We start from the raw sequence: 22,896 nt of genomic DNA, 5'->3' as shown, positions 1-22,896 counted from the left end.
TAGACAATTTCTCCAGGGGAATGCTGCGGGAAAAGGTGTCAAAGGCTTTGCTGAAGTTCAGGCAAACAACATCCACAGTCTTTCCCTCATTCACTAAGCAGGTTACCTTGTCAGAGAAGGAGATCAGGTTTGTCAAGCAGGACCTGCCTTTCATGAACCTATGCTGACTGGGCCTTATCACCTGGTTGTCCTGCACATGCTACATAATGGCATTCAAGATGATCTGCTCCATAAGCTTCCCTGGCACCAAGGTCAGACCAACAGGCCTGTAATTCCCTGGATCCTCCTTCTGTCCCTTCTTGCAGAGGGACTTTGCATTTTCCAGTCTCCAGTCAACTGGGACATCTCTGGTTCACCAAGACTGCTGGTAAATGGTGGAAAGTGGCTTGGTCAGCACATCTGCAAGCTCACTCAGAACCCCTGGCTGATTCCCATCCAGCCCCATAGACTTCTGTGTCTAAGTGGTGCAGCAAATAACTGCTCACTTCCCTTTGAATTATGGGGGCTTCATTCTGCTCCTCATCCTTGTCTTCCAGCTCAGGGGGCTGTATACCCAGATAACAAGTGGTCTTACTTTTGAAGACTGAGGAAAGAAGGCATTCAGTTCCTCCGCCTTTTTATTGTTCTTTAAGGTCTTCCATAGTGATGTGTGGTGGGAGTATGAGAGGCAGCAGACAAATTTAAATGAAAGTTGTTCAGGCAGGATATGAGGAAAACATTTCCCCCCATGAAGGCAGTCAGGCAGTGGACCAAGGCTGTCCAGAGAGATTGTGCCATCTCCATTCATGAAGGATATGACTGGATGAGAGCCCTGAGCATCCTGAGCTGGCCTCAGAGCTGGCCATGTTTTGAGCAGGAGGTTGAACTAGAAGCCTCTGAGATCCTTCCCACCTTAATTATATTGTAATTCTATTGTTATAAAAATTGTCCACAGAGTAGCATTAAATATCACATAATATCATCCTCATATTAAAATTGTTCAGATTTTCCATTAACCTGATTAGCACAAAGACTAAATTTTATCACTTGTGAAAGTGAGTGCTGATGGTGAGATCTGTAGCTCTGGCTCATTTCATATACCCTTTGCTATTGTGTAGAGACACTAGAGCACATTCATACTCATGTTCTTTGCTTTCTGTCTCCTAGCAACTCCATCTGCTGCCTTATTTTGTATGTTGGAAGTACAAGTCAGACATTTTTTTTTTAGTTAGCAAAAAGCTGCTCCTTGCTCACTTCCAACCTAGCTTAACACACAGTTTTGTATTTAAGATGCTGGAATCCCTTTTGTACAAGTGAAGTTCATTTCATCCTGCCTTTTTTCATGGCCAGACCTTCTTTTGCACAGATATAGGCCATTCTTTTACCCAGGGGTTCTTGGCCACAGAGGAATTTCAGTGACTATCAGTATTGTCAGTTCTCTCCAAGGCTCATTAATCCACCTTTTGTTTGAGGGAATGTTTCTGTTGGGTTTTTTACACCTATTGTTTGGTCTTCCATGAGCTATAATTAGACATTCTCTGGCATCCATGATTCACACAAATTTTTATTACTCATTCCCTGGCACATGATGTATTTCCTTGCCAATATTTGTGGAGCACACTGAGAAATGAGTGGCACTGAGACGTACATCCTAAAAAATGTTTATCCTGTGCATGCCTGCCATTTACACACCTGTTAATTTTAACTCATCCAGCTCCACTGTGATATTTGTCTTCTTGATTACAACCAATTTACCATCACCGCAACACCGTCCCTTGCCCATCCAACAGATAAAACATCACAGTATTGAGTAGTTGGGTAGAAAAAAAGAGAGTAAAATCAGTCTGCACTTGGAGGATGTGAGAGTGCCTCAAGACACTTCCGAAATATTATGAAACATTTCACCTTTCTTAAAATATTTGAGTATTTATACAGGGAGAGGTGACTTTTATCTACAAATAAACAGACTGAAACCTAAGTCTCCTTTGTAGCCTACAGAAAAATCATTATGACTTTTCATGCATTTTCAATAGGAGTTGAACTTCTTGTCACTGGTTCTTTAGTCTGAGTTTTCTCCCCTTCACTATCTTCAATACTTTCCATAACATCTAATTTTTATGTTATTTAGTCATGTCTCTGAAGCTCCCTCATTGATCTTTGCAACCGCTTCAGGCGTTGTCTTCTCTGATATCAGCAAAAAAATCTGTTGAGCTGCTCATTTCTGGAGTGGAGTTTATGCCTAAAATTTGAAAAGGGGGATTGAGAGAGAAAAGTAGTCTGTCTTTATTGCATCCAATTTGGATTTTACCCTAAAACAGAGTCTAAAATAGGAAAACAGCACTTGCAACAGCTAGAAAAAAATTTTTTGCTGAACATTCGTGAATTTTCAGCTTTATAAATTGTCATTCCTAGACCTCTCTCTTTTGAGCTGTAGGACTCAGTTGTGACACTGAAGGGAAATTGGTATATGGATTATGGCAGGTTTAGGAGAGCAGATGAAAAGAAAATGCAAACATTGAACTGCATAACTATATGGGAAGCTTCCCTTATACAACATTTAGAAAATTCAGTTGTAGTTCAGCCAAAAATATTTATTTTTACTCCTTTGTATTTGACTCCTTACAAGGAAGGGTGAATTTCAAGAAAACACACACACTAATTGTGTCCAGAATTTCTATATTTTTAGATATTCCTAAGCAATAGCTAATGGCCAGTGGTTAACAACACAGGTGATCACTGGTGTATATGTAATGTAGTCAACCATAAAAATCTGCTTCATTCCAAAATTCCTATGTGGAGGCAAGCTAGAATATAGTCCATTGGTCCTTATGTCTTCCTGGTGTCTATTGAAGCTGTCATGAACAGAATCAATAATCCCCTAATTTAACAGAGCAAAACTATGACAATGAGTTAATCCTCCCAAGTGCTTTGCCTGTGACACAGTAACAACCAGAAGACAAATATGGAATACACTGGTTGCTTGTGATTGCTTGTTTTGTAGTTGCCACTGGCAACAACAAAATTAACATGTAAGAAGTACAATAAAATTTATATTTATTTTAATTGACAAAAAAGATGTATTTTTGAAAATGAATAAACCTAGCAGGAAAAAAGATGTAATGAAAAATATAATCTTTTCAATATTTCTTTTTTAATTTGCACAGCTGCGGAGTTCTATCACAGTGAACTAAAAGAACAGTAAATACTAGGCAGCTGACACTTAAACCATTATATGTCTTCTAGTTTTCAGCTCAGCATCTGCTACATCATTTCTTAGACTTCAAAGTGTCTGGGAAGAGAGACTAAGGATAGGAAAGCTGCATCTTTTCACCTAAAAGTATATACATTTTTCAATGACAAAGGACTATAGGCTGTATTCCATTGATATTACACAACAAAAGGGCACTTTGAAATTCTCATTTTAATTTAAAGAAGAAGCTACCTCTTCGATAACCATTTAGGGGGAGGGGGTGGTTACAAGGAAAAGAAACTCGACTGAAATATGTCAAGTTTTCATGTTGAGTAAAAGGGAACATGTCCATGTTTCCAAAAGAAGTAACACTGTAGTGCAGACAAGCTGTTTCTGAGTGGGATAACACCCTCACGTACCTCCAGAAACCAGTCCAAGGAAGTGGTTGTCTTTCCTCTGCTGCACTGATTTTCAGTGCCAGGACAGAGTTCTGATTTCAAGAATTTCCTCCTCAAAATGAGAGGCCCTGATTTTTCTCTTGCATCTATGGAAATCAGGGGAGAAAGACAACAGAGTAATACCACCATTAAAGCAAGGAGAGGATAAGAGACAAGAGCTTCAATATCACTTTATTTATCATTTTCATTAAAAGGAATTAGAGTTAATGAGCACAGCTTGTAGTAAAATTAAGACATGCCATGCATATCCTATTTAACCTTTCTTTTATCTTACTCTGGGTTTTCTCTATATTTGCCAGAGCTTCTATAAATGAACATAAAAGACAGCTTTGGCACACATCGTTAGAAAAATCTGTATGTTTTAGTTTAGAATCAGATCAAAACATTGTAGTTCAAAAAAAACCAGAACTCTAAAGTCTTATTTAAAGCCTTTCTTCTGTTAGAGGGAGTTATACAAATGTCAAAGCACCTCAGTACTCTATTTTAAAAAGACTGGAAAACTAAAATCCTGTTAAAGCCACACTGCTAACCGCACCAGCTGTATGCACTGCCTAAGCAATGTCTACTCCCTGTCTCTGTGTTGGAGGGATTTAGCCTAAATCATTTTGCCACAGAGAGAGCTAACCCTCAGCAGCACAGATTTCATTCAGATCATGCCATTTGACCCCAAGGCCAGCAATATATCCCCAAAGCCACCAATTGGTACTTCACAAAAAAGCCATATTCAGAGAGACTAGAACATAGACACCAACACTCAGCCCCAAGATGGGATGAAGTGGTGTGATTCCCTTGCTACACAAGTGCTTGTGGGCATGCTGGCAAGCCCAAGCTAGACCAATGTGGTCAGAGGACCAGTTTTCATGGAGTTTTAGGAAAAATTGATGAAGTTATTGAGGCAAATGAATGAGAATGCTTTTTCTTCCCCCAAACTGCCTGCTGAAGGGGAATGATACCTTTTTTTTGGCCATTCTTCCAGACAGACAAGGAAAAGCTTGGTCACAGCTGGAGCAAGTGCCTCTCTCCAGGCTGAATTCATCACTGGGAAGTATTTTCTGATTCCTACAAGTTAAAAGCATCTCTCAAAAGTCATTCCTGTTGCTTAAAATATAGCTGGAGGGTAATGAAGCCATGTTAGGTGATTTCGGCTGCATTCTCCATGTTCCTCAAAACCATTTCCATTTTGCAGACAGAAAAGTGGCAGTCCTGGAAAGAGGGGATACCCTCAGTCCTTCCTGCTGAAGATTTTCTGCCTTGAGCAAAACAAAATGGGACAGGGAGTGGCAGACAGCACACAAATGCAGCCTGCGCTCCAATTATGTTAATTACTCTGGATCCTGGTTTCATGCAAGTACTTCAGTGTACCCCAGGGTTAAATTACTGCCTTTTTTAAGATGCCTTTCCCCCCATATTTCTTTTTGATCAAGCTGTATTCGCTCTTCATTTGGCTTCCTGGAATTTTATGCTCCACATTCATAAGCCCTAATTCTACACACACATGCACACGTACACACACACACAAACACATACAAACATAAATACCTCTCCAGGTGTGCCTGGTGCTCTCAGCCCATGATGCTACAGAGGGATTTCACTAGGGATCAACATCCTTGCAAGGCATGTACTCTAGCACCACATTTTTCTGTGAATCTAGCCCCAGTGTAGGAAGCTAGTTAGGTGCTTTTCAAAATGTTAGTCTTGTTGCTTGGTTACAACATACAATATTTGAGAACTTGGACACAATAGACTTAAGCAACCTGGTGCAAGGAATAATCTAAAAAAGAAAATCCAGTCCAGCCTATGACAGGATCCCTTTTCTGGACCAATACATATTAAATTCTCCAAAATATTATATTTTTGCCATTAACTTCAATAAAACAAGCTTTTCATGTTTCACCCTTGTTAACAATTCACCTAGATTGAAAAGGAAACATGAAAACTAATTTTGGAAAAAGGTTAATTTGCACATTGATTTGAGAACACAAAGATATTTCCAAAAACTTCTGAGGGTTTTTGCTTTGTCTTTTGGCTTGATTTGTCTTTTGCCATTAAAAAAAAAATGCATGGGAATCAGAATTTGTTCTTGCAGTGCTAAATAAATACCAGCAATAAGGAATATGAGATCCCAAGTTCTGACAGCTTACTTTTATAGCATTAATTTGCTAGGTTTTCTGTATGAAATATCAATATACTAAGCACTAAACAAGGAGGTTCATAATCATTAAAATATTGATACAAACCTCTGTCTGTTGCTATGATACTGCACTCAGTTTATACTCCCATTTAGATTATAAGAACATTTGCTCTGTTGTTTACTGCAAAAAAGGCAAGACAAAAAATGGGTTGGGACATTATGTTGGAAATCAGCATTGGCTGGGCCAGCTTATTATTTTTAATCTGGGTACTGTAACATTGAAAATTAAAAAAAAAGTATATGTAAGCTCATATGATGAGATATACATGTCTGGTAGGTAAACAGCCCAGAAAGTGTTAATGATGGTTCCAATTTCCTTTTCCAAACTGTGTTCAACCTTACAATTACAAGCAGCTGGTAGAGGTGAGAGTCATGGGGATGGCAGGTGTGAAATTTGCCTTGGGGATATTTTGTTGGCCTTGCAGACTAAGAGGAAAAATAATATTAAGAAAATTACTGAGTAGGAAAGATAAATAAGGGTCAGATAGTGTGTTGTGCTTTTTTTCATTTCCTCTTCCTTTTTTCCTTTGCTTACCATTTCATTTGGTGTTCTTGTCCTCTGCTTTGAATAAGGTTCTGGGACTGGCTCCCCTGTGTATTATCCTGTAGCTATTTTAAGGGAGGACACAATGCCTTGCCTGTTTCTGAGCTGGTGCTGGGGCTGTTTTAGCCTGACAATGTGTGCCTTGGCCCATACAGTCTCATCTTCTTCCTGAGGAGGAATTGTGTAGAGGACCATCTGCAGCTTTATGGTGTAGCTCTGGCTTTTCTGTGCTTTATCTCCATTCCTTCTTCAGTGGGGTAGCCTTGCATCTTTTGCTCTTTTCTGCAATTTGAGAAACTCTGGAGGGTGAAAAGCAGTAAGCAAAAGGGTTGCTCAGATCACCACAGAAATGAGAAAGGTCTGAAAGGGATCAGTGGCCTTGGAGAGGAATGAGGAAGTCTTGCCTTTTCGCAGTATCTCAAAACCTCTGTTTCTTGGTATCTATTAACCTTATCTATAGTTTTGTGAAGATCTTCCTCCACCCTTTTTACCCTTATGGGATCCCACCAGCTTCCTAGAAACCTTCTTCTCTGCAAAAGTTGTCTCCACTGCCAAAAAGTTTTTAGTTCTGCTTGCTAGCCAGAAGAGCCCTGATGGCTTTGGAGATAAGGGAGCAAAAGGCTAACAAGCACCACATCAGAGAGAGGTCAGTCTTGACCATACAATTGCCCAGATTATATGATGGTCATATGCAACTTCAAAATTCCCTGTTGGTGGGGCTTAAGCCCTGAATTACAGTGACAGATGGCATTGTGGGTGCCTGTGATAAGCCCACCCTGACAAGTTTCTCACGGACGTAGTCCGACCTTTTTGTGAAGGTGTAAAATTGAGTATTTCTTTACTGAGAGCACCAAGCAGTATGCAGGAGGATCTTAAACTACATAGGAAATATTCCTGGGCAGTGAGGACTTCTGTACGGCCACCTGCCATATGACCACACCTTCAGAACAAAGGTGCTGTCTAAAATTGAGAAATGTATGGTTTAAACTATTCTGGCATAACAGTATTAGCAATGGGTTGTTACACTGGTCTGATTATACGCTACTGTAAATGCACTCGTGAATATTCCTGTGCAAAAAAAAGCTTTACAGAGGAAAGTGCAGTATCTTTTATTGTTACCTGATGAAAGACTGAAATGTAAAAAGAACAGCGTGCACAATCTGTCCTTTGAAAAGAAAAACAGCAGTTCTGTATGTCCCTCTTCCTCTCAGGCAGACACGAAGGACTGGAAGGCAAGGCTGTTGTATGACTGCTTTAGTGCTCTCTGCCCCGCGTTTTAATTAACACACAGCACTGAGGAGGAACTAAATCCTGCTTGTTTTACTCGAGCAAGTGATCCCATTGACTTCAATTAAGCTACCTGCAGGATTAGAAGTAGAAGGATTAAGACCTCAGCATAGCAAATTCCTTTCACTCTTTTTCAAATGCAAATAATCATTTCCTGATTGCCAGCTTGATTCAGTCTGTTGGTTGTTTAGCACAATGAGGCCGTGATTCTGCTCCCTGATTGTGTCTCCTAGGCTGCTCTGTACCACAAACATACTCAGCCTCCACAGAATAATTGAGATGGAAATGGAACAACAGGTGCTCTAACAATTTTTAATAAAATACGTATGCATTTGTTATACAAACATACTTCAAAGAACACAGAAAACTTTTATCACAGGGAATTTGTTCCACTAATTAGTTGAATCCCTGAGCTTCCATTTTGCAATGTGTTTTTATACCCATTTTTTCCCATTTGTGTAGACAAGCTTTTGCTCACCTTGCTTCCCTACTGTGCTGCTGAGAGAAAGATACTGATAACTGATATGCAGCATGGGAAGTGTCACAATACTTTACAACTGATGCAACTAAAATAAAATAATTAATAATACGACAAAAAAATAACTAACATAAAGTGAAAACACTTCATAGCTGCTTTCCTTTTAATGTCTTCACTGAGTTAAAGAGATTACTCAGTGTTAACTCAGCTGTAACTCAGAATGTATTTAGATCTGAAATGTAGTTTTAATCTGTAACCTATCATTTTAAAATTCTTACTAGTTATTTTGGGTGGGGAGAGTATTGGCAGTTTATTGGTTTTTTTATTAAAATTATTTGAAAAATTTGGTGCAAGAAACTGTTACTATGTTTATCGGAAGTCTCAGTGTCCTGAAACTCTGCCAAATTATTCCTAGTTGTATGACGCATATCTTTTCTTTACTTTTACAGCAATGCTGAATCTTTCCAGAGCTTCTCTGATAATTTATTTAAATTGTCACTAAAGCTAAATTTTACCTTTCTACTGAAAAAAAACCAACAAACAAACAACCAAAACCCCTCCCAAAAGCAACATATTAAGAGTTTTCATTAGGTCAATGTTATTACTTCTTAATTTTTTAAAAAAAATATTTTAAATTGATGTTGTATATCACTGAAAATTACTACAAAAGAAAAGCAGTGATATGTTTTGAGGTTATCTGTCATACCAAGAGGTTGAATTCCAAAAAGAAACTAAAAATATTGGGAAAATTAAGAAAAAATACAACTTAGCAGAGTACAAATAAATGTTGAAACTGTTTTTAAGAAAATACAATTTGTTCATCATTATTTAGAGTTTCTCAAAATTGTATTTTAAAAAACATATTCTAAATTATAACTTCTGGTTTTGTAGCTAGGATGACTGGATGACTGTCTACTGCCTATTTTAAAATGTTCAGCCTTCTGAACCTAGAAAATGTTTAAAAAATAAATCTCATTTGAAATACTGTATTTTGTGTAACCTTCAAAAACTGTAGGTGCTCTACTGAGTGTTTGGATGCCAGGCTTACAGCTGGGCTTGCCTGCTCTAATCTTCCCAAAGTCAGTACCCCAGGCATGTGCCATCTATACCTACACAATTCTGATTGAAGAGTAAGAACTCAAAAGCTGGCATGCTTGCCTGAATCAATACTTCAGGTCTTCTTTCTTGAAGCTTAAATGTTCTGTTGTGATTTCTTTAATGTCTTGCCAGTACAACCCCTCTGGCTTTGGGTTTATCATTGCATTGTCCTAATTTGGCATTAAGACTCCTTGGAGGGAACAGAGCCACTACACCCCATAGAAGATAAGAATCTAGTATGCCAAATCCTCATCAAGTTTAATAAAATAATAGGAAAGAACCAGTAAATTATTTGGCAACTCTGACTCTGCAGCAAGGAAGATCCTGGAAACACTTACGGGTCAATTACAACGTCAAAAATACAATCTGGTTTTAAAAAACAGAAGCTTCTATAAGGAGACACAACAAATATGATGAAATCTGGAGTTGAGTGGTGTGATTAAACAATGTAGATTAATAAATTGTCAGGTAAAAATTAGACACTTGCTTTTACTCTTCAAAGAACTGCTTGGATTGAGGACAAGCAGCAGTTAACCATGGTTACTACAAGGTCATGGTGCAGACAACGGTTTGCAAGTGGGGTAATACAGTTAAGTGAAAAACATATCATTATCCAGTTGATATTTCACCAGGAAAATCACACTGTCACAAATTTCTTGCTAAAAAAAATAGCATCCTTCCTAGTAACTCTATAAGGTACACAAGAAAGTCTTTACTGTATAGCAATAAACATTTTACAGGAAAATTTGCTGTAAATTAAAAATAAATTTAAATGCATTAGTTCTTTAATTGTAGGTTTGCTAAAGATCTGGAATGGCTCAGAGGATTAAAAAAGGTGCTAAATGGCTTAAATTATATTCAATATAGACTCAGGCAATTGCCTTGAAAAATCTTTGCAACCTGCACTGCATTTGATGGTAACTAAAATTCTGTCCAATGGTTATTGAGTGACCAACATAAAGCACAGCTGACAAGTTGTGGAGGACATGTTGGCCAACTTCTCAAACTCTTAACAAGTATTGTAACAGAAACCAAATATCTGTGAGCAATGGGATAAGGCTCCCCGGGCTCACAAGAGCCTTTTCAGTAGAGAAAAGAGAAGGGATAGGATTCACTACTGAGGTCCTTCAGTGATGCTTCAATGGGCCCACAGCTCACCACCTCTGACAGCAGTGTGATTACACCGCTGTTCAGCACAGGCTATGTTGCCTTGTAATAAAGCAAATGTTTTTAGAAAGGGCAGGGATTTGTTGCTTTAACTACTTGTCAAATATAATGACAAAATATATTTGAAATATAATGGCAAAAAGCAATATGATTCCTTTCAGGATCATAGAATCATAGAATGATTTGGGTAGGAAGGGACATTAAAGACCACCTAGGTCCAACCTCCCTGCCACAAGCAGTTGGTGAGAATGATGCTTAACTTCCATTTTGCACAAAATTATTCACATAAAAAGGTCAGAGACGATCAATTTAAGACTAATCTAGAAGTTGTATGCCTAAAAGTTATGTGAATAATAAGATGTCTCCTAAGAATGATTTGTCACTCTACAGGGAGAGATCTCAAGATAGAATTCAAACCAGCCAGCATGCTAAGCAGGCAAACATCTAGACTTAATCAAAAAATGTCTGAAATCCCACCACTCTGGATCTTAGGGCCTTATGAACCGTTAATGTTCTCTTGAAAATATAGGTTCACATCCTTTCTTTCAAAGAACTTTGTAGGAATGCAAGTGACATTTAAAAAGATAGTAGGTGATGTCACAACACAAGAAGATTCGTACTTACCTGACTGTTAAAAGTAAAATCGTGTCAGTCACGTCAGTTAGAGCACAGTACTAAGATTTTGCATCTCCAGAGATTCTTCTGACAATTTATATATTGTAACTTTCCTTTCTCTGCTATTTTCTTGTTTCCCAATGATTTGAACTTCTTTAAGGCTTGCATGGGGCAGGACCTGTTAAGACACTGCCTTGACAATTGTAGATTTTCCACCACTTCAGACACAGAATTGAATCAGGGACAAACAGGTTGGGTGAATGGCATCCCTTCTGACTAACTGCAAAAACAAACCACTCTGTCTTCTAGCTCCCTCCTAGAGGAAGAGACATTCTCAACTCAGTTATTTTTGTGATGTAAGTTTTTTCTTAGAATTAATTTATGGTGCAATACTGATATATATCACTAAAACAACTACCAAGGGTTCAACTGTAGTTATTTCACAACAGGACATCGTGAATGAGATGAGATACAAGACAAATTTATGCAAATAATAAGAAGAATAAGACAGGCACACAAGTGTGCTCATAACTTAAGGTATAATCTGTGTAGGGCTTATGTGTAATTATGCTGCCTTAGTATTTGTCTAAATTAGCCAGAGCAAAAAAAACCAACAAACAACACAGAATGCATTTGTACTTATATATACTTTTTCAGCTCATACCAAGATAATATTCAATACTGGTTCCATTAATTTTGCTACTGTCCTGGTTTGAGCCAGAATAAATGCAATTTTATTTTATTAATTTTACTTTTCAGTTCAGTCTCCTGTAAGTAGCTGCACTTGCTAAAATTATCAGCATGTTTCTCAGTCAGTGTCTGCTTCTAGGGCTAATAATGCTCAATGTCTGTAGTTACTGCTGGAGAATGGTATCCAGAATCCAGTCCACTGCTTGGTTCTGAAAAACATTTCATGCTTCAGAACCAGAAAAGATTAAAGAGTTCCTACCTGCAACCCTCATTTTGGGAGGAGCGGACCAGATAGGTGACCAAAACTGACCAGAACAAATATTCCATCCCACACACATCATACTCAGTATAAAGCTGAGGGCTCATGAAGGTCAAACTCTTCACCCATGGACAGCATCCTGAGGGGCTCCATCAGCTTGTCTGCCTCCGATCCTGATCCATGTGCTCATGAATCCATGTGTTCCTACATCCAGCTTCCCATCTGCCACTGAATTCAAGAGTTAAGCCTGGGATTTTCCCAGGGCCAGCCTCAGCAGTGATGTGAGCACTATTGGATGGGAGTGGGATATTGTTTTTTTGTAAATATTTGTATATATTTAGTCATTTTCTTTTTCATCATTATTGCTTTCAATGAAGCTGTGTAGTTTAGTTTCCAACCCATAAGTCTCCCTTATTCTTTTTTCTTTCCCTCTCTGAAAAGGGAGAGGAGTTAATAGACAGTATCTGTCATTTGTTTAACTGCCAGCCCAGTGTTAAAATGACAGCTACACTTCATGTTTCTCATGCTAGGGCATGAATATAAAGAGGAAACTAGAGTTTGATGAGAATATCAAGATCAGATCATTTGAAATGCTCGTGTTTGAAATAATGTGTTGCTTTGAAAGGTTCCATTACAATATTTAACATAATATATGACTGAGTTTCTGTCACAAAACTGACTGCAGAGTCATCAGAATTTGAAAGTGGGAAGATGGGAGAGTAATCAGAATTATTTTATGAAAAGTAAAATTTGTATCGTAACTATCAGTCCTCTGTTTTCCTATTAAAGACATGACAATATGTATTTTAGCATTGTAATTTTAAAAAGATAAAATCTACTGGCTATACCTTTTTAAAAAATTATTTGCAGCAACAATATGCATATGCAGTATTTCCAGTTTTTAGAACATCATTTTGAAGACATGTTTTCCCTCAGAAAAAGATAAGTTGATACTTAATGTCCAACCATCAGCATCTAGTGCCAGTTTAGATCCTTTATGCCATATGCTACATGCATGTCATGTTGGTAGATATTAATCAAGAATTTTGTGAGGCTGCTTAATTTTGAAATTTGGAAGACACTTGAATGCATATGCTCAGTTTAATAACTTAAAAATGCCTTCCTCCCATGGTTTCAGACCTTTTCAACTAAGAACAAAATAAACAGTATGGAAAAGAGTAATTTTTGTTTCATGTCCAAAGGGGCATCACATGCAACCCAGAGGAGGTGCTAGAGCTAGTTAGCCGTGGACATCCTCCTGGTTGCCATGGGTGATATGGGTGGGTTCTCACCACTATAACCACAGAGTGGCACATTTTATGCCTGTGTGTTTTCTGGGAAAGCATTTGCTGGACCAAGGGAGGAAAGGCAAGCAATAGCAGTGCTGTGTTCAGCACAGTGCTGTCATGTGCACGGTCAAGTTTCCAGAAATCCCATACAGCAATTTCTCTGCTCAGCAGGCGGAAGAGCTGATGTTACATCACTGATCATTTTTTCCTTCCTTGTTTTCACAGGACAGTATCATGGTTTTCAGCATTAACCAGCTGTGGGGGAAAAAAAGTCAAATACCTGGATCACTATTCATTATAACTGTAATTTGTAACAATTTCTATCATGTTTGTAATTCAGAATGCTTGCTCCAGATTTCTGTTTCTTTTAACATAGGCTATCAGTCATAGAATCTATATACCACTTATCTGTAAGAAGAGTCCAAAGGAAGACCCAGGTAATTACAGAGCCATTAGCTTCACTTCAATCCCTGGGAAAGTCAGGGAGCAAATTCTCCTGGGGACAGTCACCAGTCTATTGAAACACATGATTGGGAAAAGTCAACATGTCATGCTTGACAAACCTGATCACCTTCTATGACAAAGTAACCCACTTGGTTGATGCAGGGTGAGCACTGGACATTGTCTATCTGGACTTCTCCAAGGCTTTTGATACAGTCCCCCACAGCCTCCTTCCGGAGAAACGGACTCGTTACAGCCTTGATAAATGGTCTGTGTGGTGTGTGGGGAACTGGCTGACAGACCATACCCAGGGGGTGATTGTTCCTTCCTAGATTGGCAACCAGTCACAAGTGGGGTCCCCCAGGGATCAATATTGGGTCCAATGCTGTTTAACATCTTCGTAAGCCACCTGGATGTCAAGATCAAGAGCACCCTGATGAAGTTTGCTGACGACACCAAGATGAGTGGAGAGGCTGACACTTCAGAAGGGAGGGCCACTGTCCAGGATGGCCTAGACAGGCTGGAGGAGTGGGCTAGCAGGAACCTTATGAAGTTCAACAGGGAGAAGTGTAAGGTCTCGCACCAGGGAAAAAGGAACCCAGGAGCACAGTTCAGACTGGGATCCACCTGTCTGGAGAGCAGCCCTGTGGAAAGGCACCTGAGGGTCTTGGTGGATAACAAGCTCAACATGAGTGAACAGTGTGCTGCAGTGACAAAGAAAGCCAACAGGATGCTGGGCTGTATCAAAAAGGGCATCAGCAGCAGTGATAAAGAAGTCATCATCCTGCTCTACTCAGAGCAGTACTGGAGAATTGTGTTCAGTTTTGGTCCCTGCTCTACAGAAAGGATGCAGACAGACTGGAGTGGATCCAGAGAAGGGCCACAAGAATGATCAGAGGACTGGAGGACCTGCCATATGAGGAGAGAAAATTGAGTTTGTTCAGCCTTGAGAAAAGAAGGCTTAGGGGAGACTTCATTACCATGTTCCAGTGCTTACAGAGTGGCTTCCAAGAAGATGGAGACTCCCTATTTACAAGGAGTCACATGGGAAAGACAAGGGGTAATGGCCACAAGTTGCTCCTGGGGAGATTCCAACTGGACACAAGAGGTAAATTTTTCACCATGAGGACAGTCAAACATTGGAATAGTCTCCTAAGGGAAGTGGTAGATTCCCCCACATTGGACAGTTTTAAGTCTCAGCTTGACAGGGTGCTGAGCCACCTCATATAAACTATAGTAGTACCTAGAAAGGTTGGACCAGATGATCCTTGAGATCCCTTCCAACTTGGCATTCTATGATTCTATTCTTCACTTCCCTGGAAGGAAGTCTTGAGACTCTAATATTATTAGCATTTATAACAATTCTGTGACAGAGGATAATGAATTTATATTGAGAGCATGAGTTAGGAACCTGGGAGAATGACTGAGGCTTTCATAGTTAAATTCTAAAATAAATTCCCCAAATCACATGTCTTTTCCTAACCTGCTAATGTCAATAACCATTAAACCGTCTTTTTTTATGGATTACAATATATTATATTTTTTCTGTGCTTTTGTGCATATTTTTGCTTGAAACAGCACACTGGTACTCAATGTATACACCTGCTATGTTTCATCAGTTTACTCTGTGAATAAATGAATAAAAGTTAAGTAACTAATTTTCCTTTAATAGATATATATAATAATATAATATAATATAATATAATATAATATAATATAATATAATATAAATAATATAAATAATATATATAATATATATGCTATAATTAACAAAACATAAGTAAAAACTTAATGTGATACTCCCTAGAAATTATCTATATTCTGAAATAACTTCAAATGAAAATACAGGGACCATCTCATTTAACTTCACTGATTTGCAAACAGTCTTTAGGCACTGTGCTACATCCTACACATTAAATTGGTCTTTTAAAATATTCATAGGTCTAAATTAAGTATTTGAAATAATTTCCATTTTGAGTCTTAATATGAATATTAAAATCCCAAGACAACTCAGAACTTGCATATTTAAAAAGTAGTTTAAATTTACTTTAGCTTCTTGAAAGTATGGTAATCTGTTGAGTTTGTACTTGGAACGTGAAACATAAACAAGCTACTAAATAATATAACCTACATTTTAGAAGAAAAATTATGAATAGATGGTTGGGTGGCTTCTAGGTTAATCTTCTGAATGTTGTCTTCCAGTTACAACCACAAAGAAGTTCTGCATCCATCTTACTAATTGTCTGCATGAAATTAAAAAAGAAGGAAAATATTTATTGTAGTTTACATACATTTTAAATTCAAATTGCTAGCTGAAGACCAGGAGGAATCACTACACGGGCTTCATCAAGGCCCACTGAAAACAGGAATGACAGGACAAACTACACGGACCAGTTATGGTACCCGATGCAAGGGCACCACAGACCACTTTTGTCAGAACATCTGCCTTAACTATGCAGTTCCAGATAACCCCACAGCTCAAGCAGATTTTTAGTTCTATACAAAACGTATCAGCTCAGGCTCAAAACTAGTTTTGACAATCTCAGCACAAAAATGTTTTAAATTGGGCTCTCAAATGCTTCTATCTTTTGCTGTAGGACAGACACAGAGCGCTTAAGAGAAAGGTGTCTGCAAGTTTTGAAAAAGATACCAAAAATAATATGGAAATTATTGCTGCGTTCCTTACCCACACACTATCATAATTCAAGGTGATTTTGTTGCAGAGGTATCATGTCAGAAACCTCCCAGAAAAATGTACTGTGCAGCATTTATTTTGTTGCTAATGCTGGAAAACTTCATAACAAACATAACAAACTCATAGGGCAAATTCTGACAAGCTAGATGAGATTAAGGTGACCATTCATTTCCCTGAGTCTAAGCAGATGAGTTTTTAAACTACAATGCCTTTCATGAAGATAGATAAGAACAAGTTATGGCAAATATCTATTTATTAAACTTAGAAATTATGCATTTCCATTACTTCTGAAATTAATTCCAGTTTTTTGGAATTTGTATCCTAGTTCTACAACTATTTGTGGTGAGTCTAAAAGGTTGAAGTAAACTTCAGCCTCATGGAATACACTGTATTAGTTTTGCTAACTTCCACCTACAGTTACACAAACGCTAAGGACAAGTAAAAAGATTAATAGATATTTTTTATGAGCACAGTTGGGTTCTGTACTGGGAATTGCAGCCCTGGGTGTATAGTGAGATAGCACCCTTTTCTTCCCCTCCACTGCTAACTTTTAGGATTCACAATGCCTACTTTAATTTCATTCCATCAGAACATCATGCTGTTGGGCCTCATCACAGCTTTCCCATTATCTCAGACACTTCCAAATCAGAAATGGATACAATCAGCAGTGTAGATGTCATCATGAAGCCAAGCCTTGCAAACACAATGTGGCAATGAAGGTGGAGAAGAGAGAAGGCCACGGAATTACAACCAGCCTTACTTCATTTCTCTGTTCTCTACAACAGATGCAATGTGGTCAGATTCTGCTCCTCTCTCATCAGTCATTTTCCACCCTGCCTCCAGCAATGCAAGGGGTAACAGAGCATTCCCCTCAGTCAAGGCTCTGAAAAATTGGAATCTACCTATGGCTTAATGCTGTAATTTTGTCTTTGCAGGCAAGAAACCTGCTGCTGTAGGACAAGACAGCTTTGAAGGGCAACCTGCTTGCAAAAAAAAAGTCTTCTTCTACAAAGTCAGAAGTTATTCTGCTCTTGCAGCAAGTAAAAATGTCTGCATATTTTTACCTACCAGAAGTTAAATATCCCAGGATGGATTCAATAGAGATATACTCATTTGTTTTACTTTTTACCTAGAGATCTTATTTCCTGCATTCTTACAGTTCTTTATTAATTAGATTTAGCACGGGGTCTTTAAACACCTCACAAATGTCTTGCAATGAATCTGAGCATGAAAAAACACCTTGCTTTTTCATTATATCAATTACTCATATTGTTATTGTTCTCTCAGCTCCAACTGAGTTGCTCAGCAGGGTGGCCTCTAGTTACAAACTTGAATAAAGCACAGATACAGCATGTGATTATTTACTTACGTTCTAAACTTGAATGGACTAGCAATGAAGTCATTGCTGACAAATAAGCTCAGTACACAGGGATGTGGGCATGCTCTCTCACCTAATGTGGTCCACATTACATGGTCTCAAATAGCAGGGAGTAATAGTGCTTGCAAATTATACTCCCCAGTCTGGCTGGCACAAGGAATTTTTCAGCAATAGTGCCTTCCCAGAGAAATCCATTGATGCTGCAATTTTTATTCATTTGTCTCCAGGATGCTTTCAGGAATCTCCAAGGGAATCATTAACAGACTGCAGAAATCAGCTGTCACTTTAAAAGAGCCTTCTTCCTCTTTTTCTCCTCTGAAGGGACCAAGTCAATAATTTCCATTATAGAAGATCAGCTTTTAGCTGCACTTTATACAAAATTCTCACAAAAGTAAATAAATAGAAATAATGTTTATGAACATAAGTTACTATTTGTTTATTTATTTTTTTTTCATTGGATCAGGGAATGATATCAAGCACGTCTTATTTCAGTAACATGATTCAGGTTCTCTACTGAAACTTGGCATCAGATATTCAAAGATTTGAAACATAAAATGTAAATATGTACCATCTTATGTATGTAATTTCTGCACTTGCTGCATTATTAATCTGCTTCCTAGAGGAAAGTACAAGCTACCCTGCTGCTAAGTCATTAATGAAGTTCTGCTGTCTAGTTAATCAGAAGAAGCAGTTATGGGATTGGTGTCTGGTGAAGCTCTAAATGTCTACCCTGAAACATGCTCTGTTCCTAAATTTTGGATGGGATACAAGTCTGCTCACGTCTTCTAGATGGGTGTTGTGGGTCTTATCCTAAGAGGGGAGATGTAGGTTTGAAGCCCCTGAGAGATCCCACAAATGTCCTGCCTCAGCACTTCAGCACTTTCTCACCCCAGTTGGTTACCTAAGAGCTGCCTCCCACACATTTTGCTTCTAACTGCTGATGCAGTGATTATTCTAGGAGAGTTATTTATGTTATTACTTAACTGCTGATGTTCCTAGACCAGCAGGTATATGCCCTATACATAGAATAACAAAAAAAAACACATATGCTGAGAATTTATTAAGAGTAACTGTATTCATTCTTCTATTTAGTTGCAATATGTTATAGAAAAAAAACCTATCTTAACATTTTTGGATTCTAGTTTTCTTTAAAATTTCCATGTAGCTAGGAATTACATAAAACAAAGGTGAAAGGGAATTATATACCAATATTATACCAATTACATACCAATATTGAGCACTACGAATGTTAAGGTATAAAGGACCACTCCCATATGTAATAGAAAAGAGCAGAGGAACAGCACACATCCAGCTGGCTAGACAGACATTTTATAATTTGAGACTTTCACAGATGAGCAGTAACTCATGCAAAAAACTATATATATAAAAAAAATAATTAGCCAAGGTTTTGACTTTACTCAGATCCCTGAAGACAGGCCTATCTAGTCATTCACTGTAATCAGCTATGGAAGAACTGTCTCCTCGTGAGCTCCTCATTAAAATGTAGCCTTATTTACAATTTACAACATTTACTGAAAATTAGATCTGTCAATGGATGCTTGGTGCAGTCAAGTATTTTTCAAGCACCTAGAAGGTGCTTGACAACAGATGTTTTGCTCAGCCAGGCTTGCATCTGGTGGTTCCATGTTCACGATACTTTTCACAAAGGATTTCTTATTAGTATGGATATTTGTACGTATAACATGTCTTCTCATCACAAGTGCAGTAAAGCATGTGTGAGCAAACTAATTTGTGGGCAGCAACTACTTGTTACTTCTGATGTATAGATGCCTGAGACATTTAATTAGGAAACATAAATGACATCTTACAATCTGAGTTTCCAATATCATAGGCATTCATGAATAAAAAGTCAGAAAAATTGGCAGTAGCTTGGTGAATCTTGACTGATACACGTATGCAAATTCTGCTATTTATAAATAAGCAACAGAAAAAAAATACTCCGCTAATCTATAATGTAATTGATAAATTATAAATTAGATAAATCTCATCCTAATCAATAACAAACAAGAATATATGAATAAAATTAAAGGATTAGAAATAATAATAAAAATGTTACGCAACAAGAAATGTTTAACTAAACACACAAACATTTATTTACAGCAAACAGAAATATCAACTCATTTCACAGCATGTTCCTTGGATCATCAGAAGATGTTAATCTAATATCAACAAGGCACCATTCTCCTAATGAACTTCACAAAGCACGTATCACACCAGGAATGTGTAAATCATTTCACACCAAGAGCTCCCCAATCTGTTCTATGTCCCATCTCGTAAAACCTTTATGGAAATTATTCTGTGGGCACTGGATGAGAGGATTCTAAGGAATTTAGTCTGAATAGAGACAGAATTATTGTAAATATCAACATATTTTTTATGCAGACAGTCTTACAGTCTTTTACCTGCTGTAGTCTGCACAGCATCTTAAAAAAATGCCACCTGCTCTATCAGATTACAAGACCCAATCACACCTCCTTTGCATCACCTTCCAGTAACTCAATCTCTTATCAACAGAATGTTTTATTTAAAGTAATTAAAAATCATAAGGAAACATCATTCATTTTAACAGAAAGAAAATAATGCAACTTCTAAAATACATTAGCCATTATTATTATTTGCTATTACTGAATGATTCCACAAAAGTTAACCAGTATTAACTGCAGCTGAAATTCCTCTTTTGAAACTGTAGAGGGGAAATTCAAAGGAAGGCTCATAATGACAGAAGGTGGCAACCTGCCATTAGTCTTTTGTTGTCATTGGCAAGAACACAATCATGTGCCCTTTAATCTTTGTTATTCAGCCTGCTGCTCATATGGATAACACAATGAACCACTTCTTTCAATCAAAGGAATTGGAACAGAATTGTCTGCATTGAGAGAGGCATCAGGACTAGACTCCATTTATGAAATGCAACTACTACATGTCCCAGACTAACATGTAGTTCTCCACTGCAGAGATAAAAATGTTCTGTACTTCCCTGTACACTTAATATATTCTAGCACATTGAATGGCTTAAGTTGTTGCAAAGTTTATCAACAGACTAAAATTTAGAGAGATAAAAGATCTTTTCATTTGACTGTTTAAGTTAAAATATCTCTAGTGTAGCACAAGTTAATTTCCTATGCAACAGCTTTACATTTATTAATGTATTTTCTTTCATACCTCACAAACATAGTGTATACATACTGCATTATTAATAGTAATAATATTACTAGAAATAGCAATAGACCTGATAAATTCTATTTATTCAACTTTTCAGATTTTTATTTAATTTGTAGTTTTTCTAATGCTCAGTCCCATTTATACCTGATGTCTATTTCAAGAAAGCTAAAAAAAAATTTCACTTGTAATTTCTAGGAAATGTTTTAAGATTCTTTGTCCCCTTTTTAACTCACCTGATTCTTTCTTAATAGTATCACCTGAGTAGTTGATGACTGCCAACATAAATTCTTGATGACTTCTAAAAGGTAGTTAGAAATAGTTTGAAGCAGTGGAGTGGCCTTGCTGGTTCTGTGTTTTCAGTCTGTCTTTTTAATATACTATTATATTATACCAGGAAAAGGAGATTAGGGTTTGATTCAGAGAAAGGGTTTTGGTGCAGCAAGATGCCATTAAGTAGCTGCCTGAATTCAGAGCAGTGAGTAGGCTGTCCTAAAGCAAGCTGTATATTTTAAACCCTGGTTTTCTGTGCATAAAATTCCATGAATCTATATGGGATTCACAACCCAGATCCTTATGCTAATAGTGTGTGTCTCCATTCTATGTATTAGCCTTGCAGAAGGAGCCTTTGCCTATAATGTAGAAGACCCATATTTCCTTACCTTGTGTGCCTGAGATCACAGATGCTTTGGCATGACAGTGTCTAATAATTAAGTACTTTGATCTACTGGAATTATTCAGGAAGCCAGAGGTGTAGTGGGTGCTATGCAGCCAGTGGGGAAGTCTAGGTGTCTTTGGGGAGCAACCTACGCACTGAATAAGTAACTAATCTGGAACAGGAGTGAGAAGACACTCATATAAAGACACGCACAAGAAAATATCTCTTTCACGCTGCAAATTACATGGCTGTAGCCACTTAGGACTTAGAATGTCTGACTCTTCTTGCAAAGTAGGCAACTAACTAGCTCAGATTTGCTCTTCAAGTACGCCAGTGAAACTCCTCTTTTCCATAAGAACTCGACAATATAAACAGATTTCTTTAGATATATCTTGGATTAAAGAATTGCACAGGACCCTTCATATCTTCACAACTGAAACCTTTAATCACTGCATTACTGAGTTGTCACCTTCTAGCCCTGTGTTTTACATTTTGGGCTGCAATGCATCCCAGTTTCAAGAATAAGAATGGAGACAACAGCCTGTAGACAAACTGTGATAAGTCTGGCGGGGGTGGATGTGTTCTTATGAAAGGAGATCTGTGGGTCTGAATCACCTCAGAGTACAAAAAATATGAACTCAGGTTTCCTACATCCTTTGTACGTGTTGCAGTGATGAGGATATGGTGGAAAAAAAAAAAGGCACTCTTGTGCCCATCCTTTTTTTTTGAGATAGGAAATGCTGAGGTTTGTGTACACCTCAGTGCAATCTGCATGAGTTAAATCTAACTAAAATACTTAGATGCTTAGGTCCCCCTAAGGGACTTAGTTTGAGTTTAGCCACCTCCCTGCCTAGTATCTCAATTAAATACTTAGGGAGCTTAAATACAGAGGCATCTTATAAATTCTAGGTAGCCACGACCTTTACAGAGCTCTTGGAACATCTCTTGATACAAGGGAAAATACACAGCCCTGAAAGTTCTTGGCACTGATTGTTACTTAAAATATTACATCTATACACATAATAGTTATGTTTATATTTAGAAAATTTTCCTTATAAGGAAACCAAACTTCATTTCTCTTCAAATCTTTCACAAAAAGCAATGCCAGAAAGTTCACAAAGACCAAACAAAACAGTCAATAATTTAATTTAATAATTTAAGTCAATAATAATAATTTAATGTACAAGTCACATTCTAAAAATCAGAAGAGTCACCAGTCTGGCAAACAGGGAACTTGTGCTTCAGAGACTTTACCAATGGAAGTAGTCTGTAGATCATTTGTCAGTTTTCTTCTTTTAT

This window comes from Apus apus, chromosome 1 (assembly GCF_020740795.1).
Source record: "Apus apus isolate bApuApu2 chromosome 1, bApuApu2.pri.cur, whole genome shotgun sequence".
NCBI lineage: Eukaryota > Metazoa > Chordata > Aves > Apodiformes > Apodidae > Apus > Apus apus.
Note: the sequence above shows the minus strand (reverse complement) of the source record.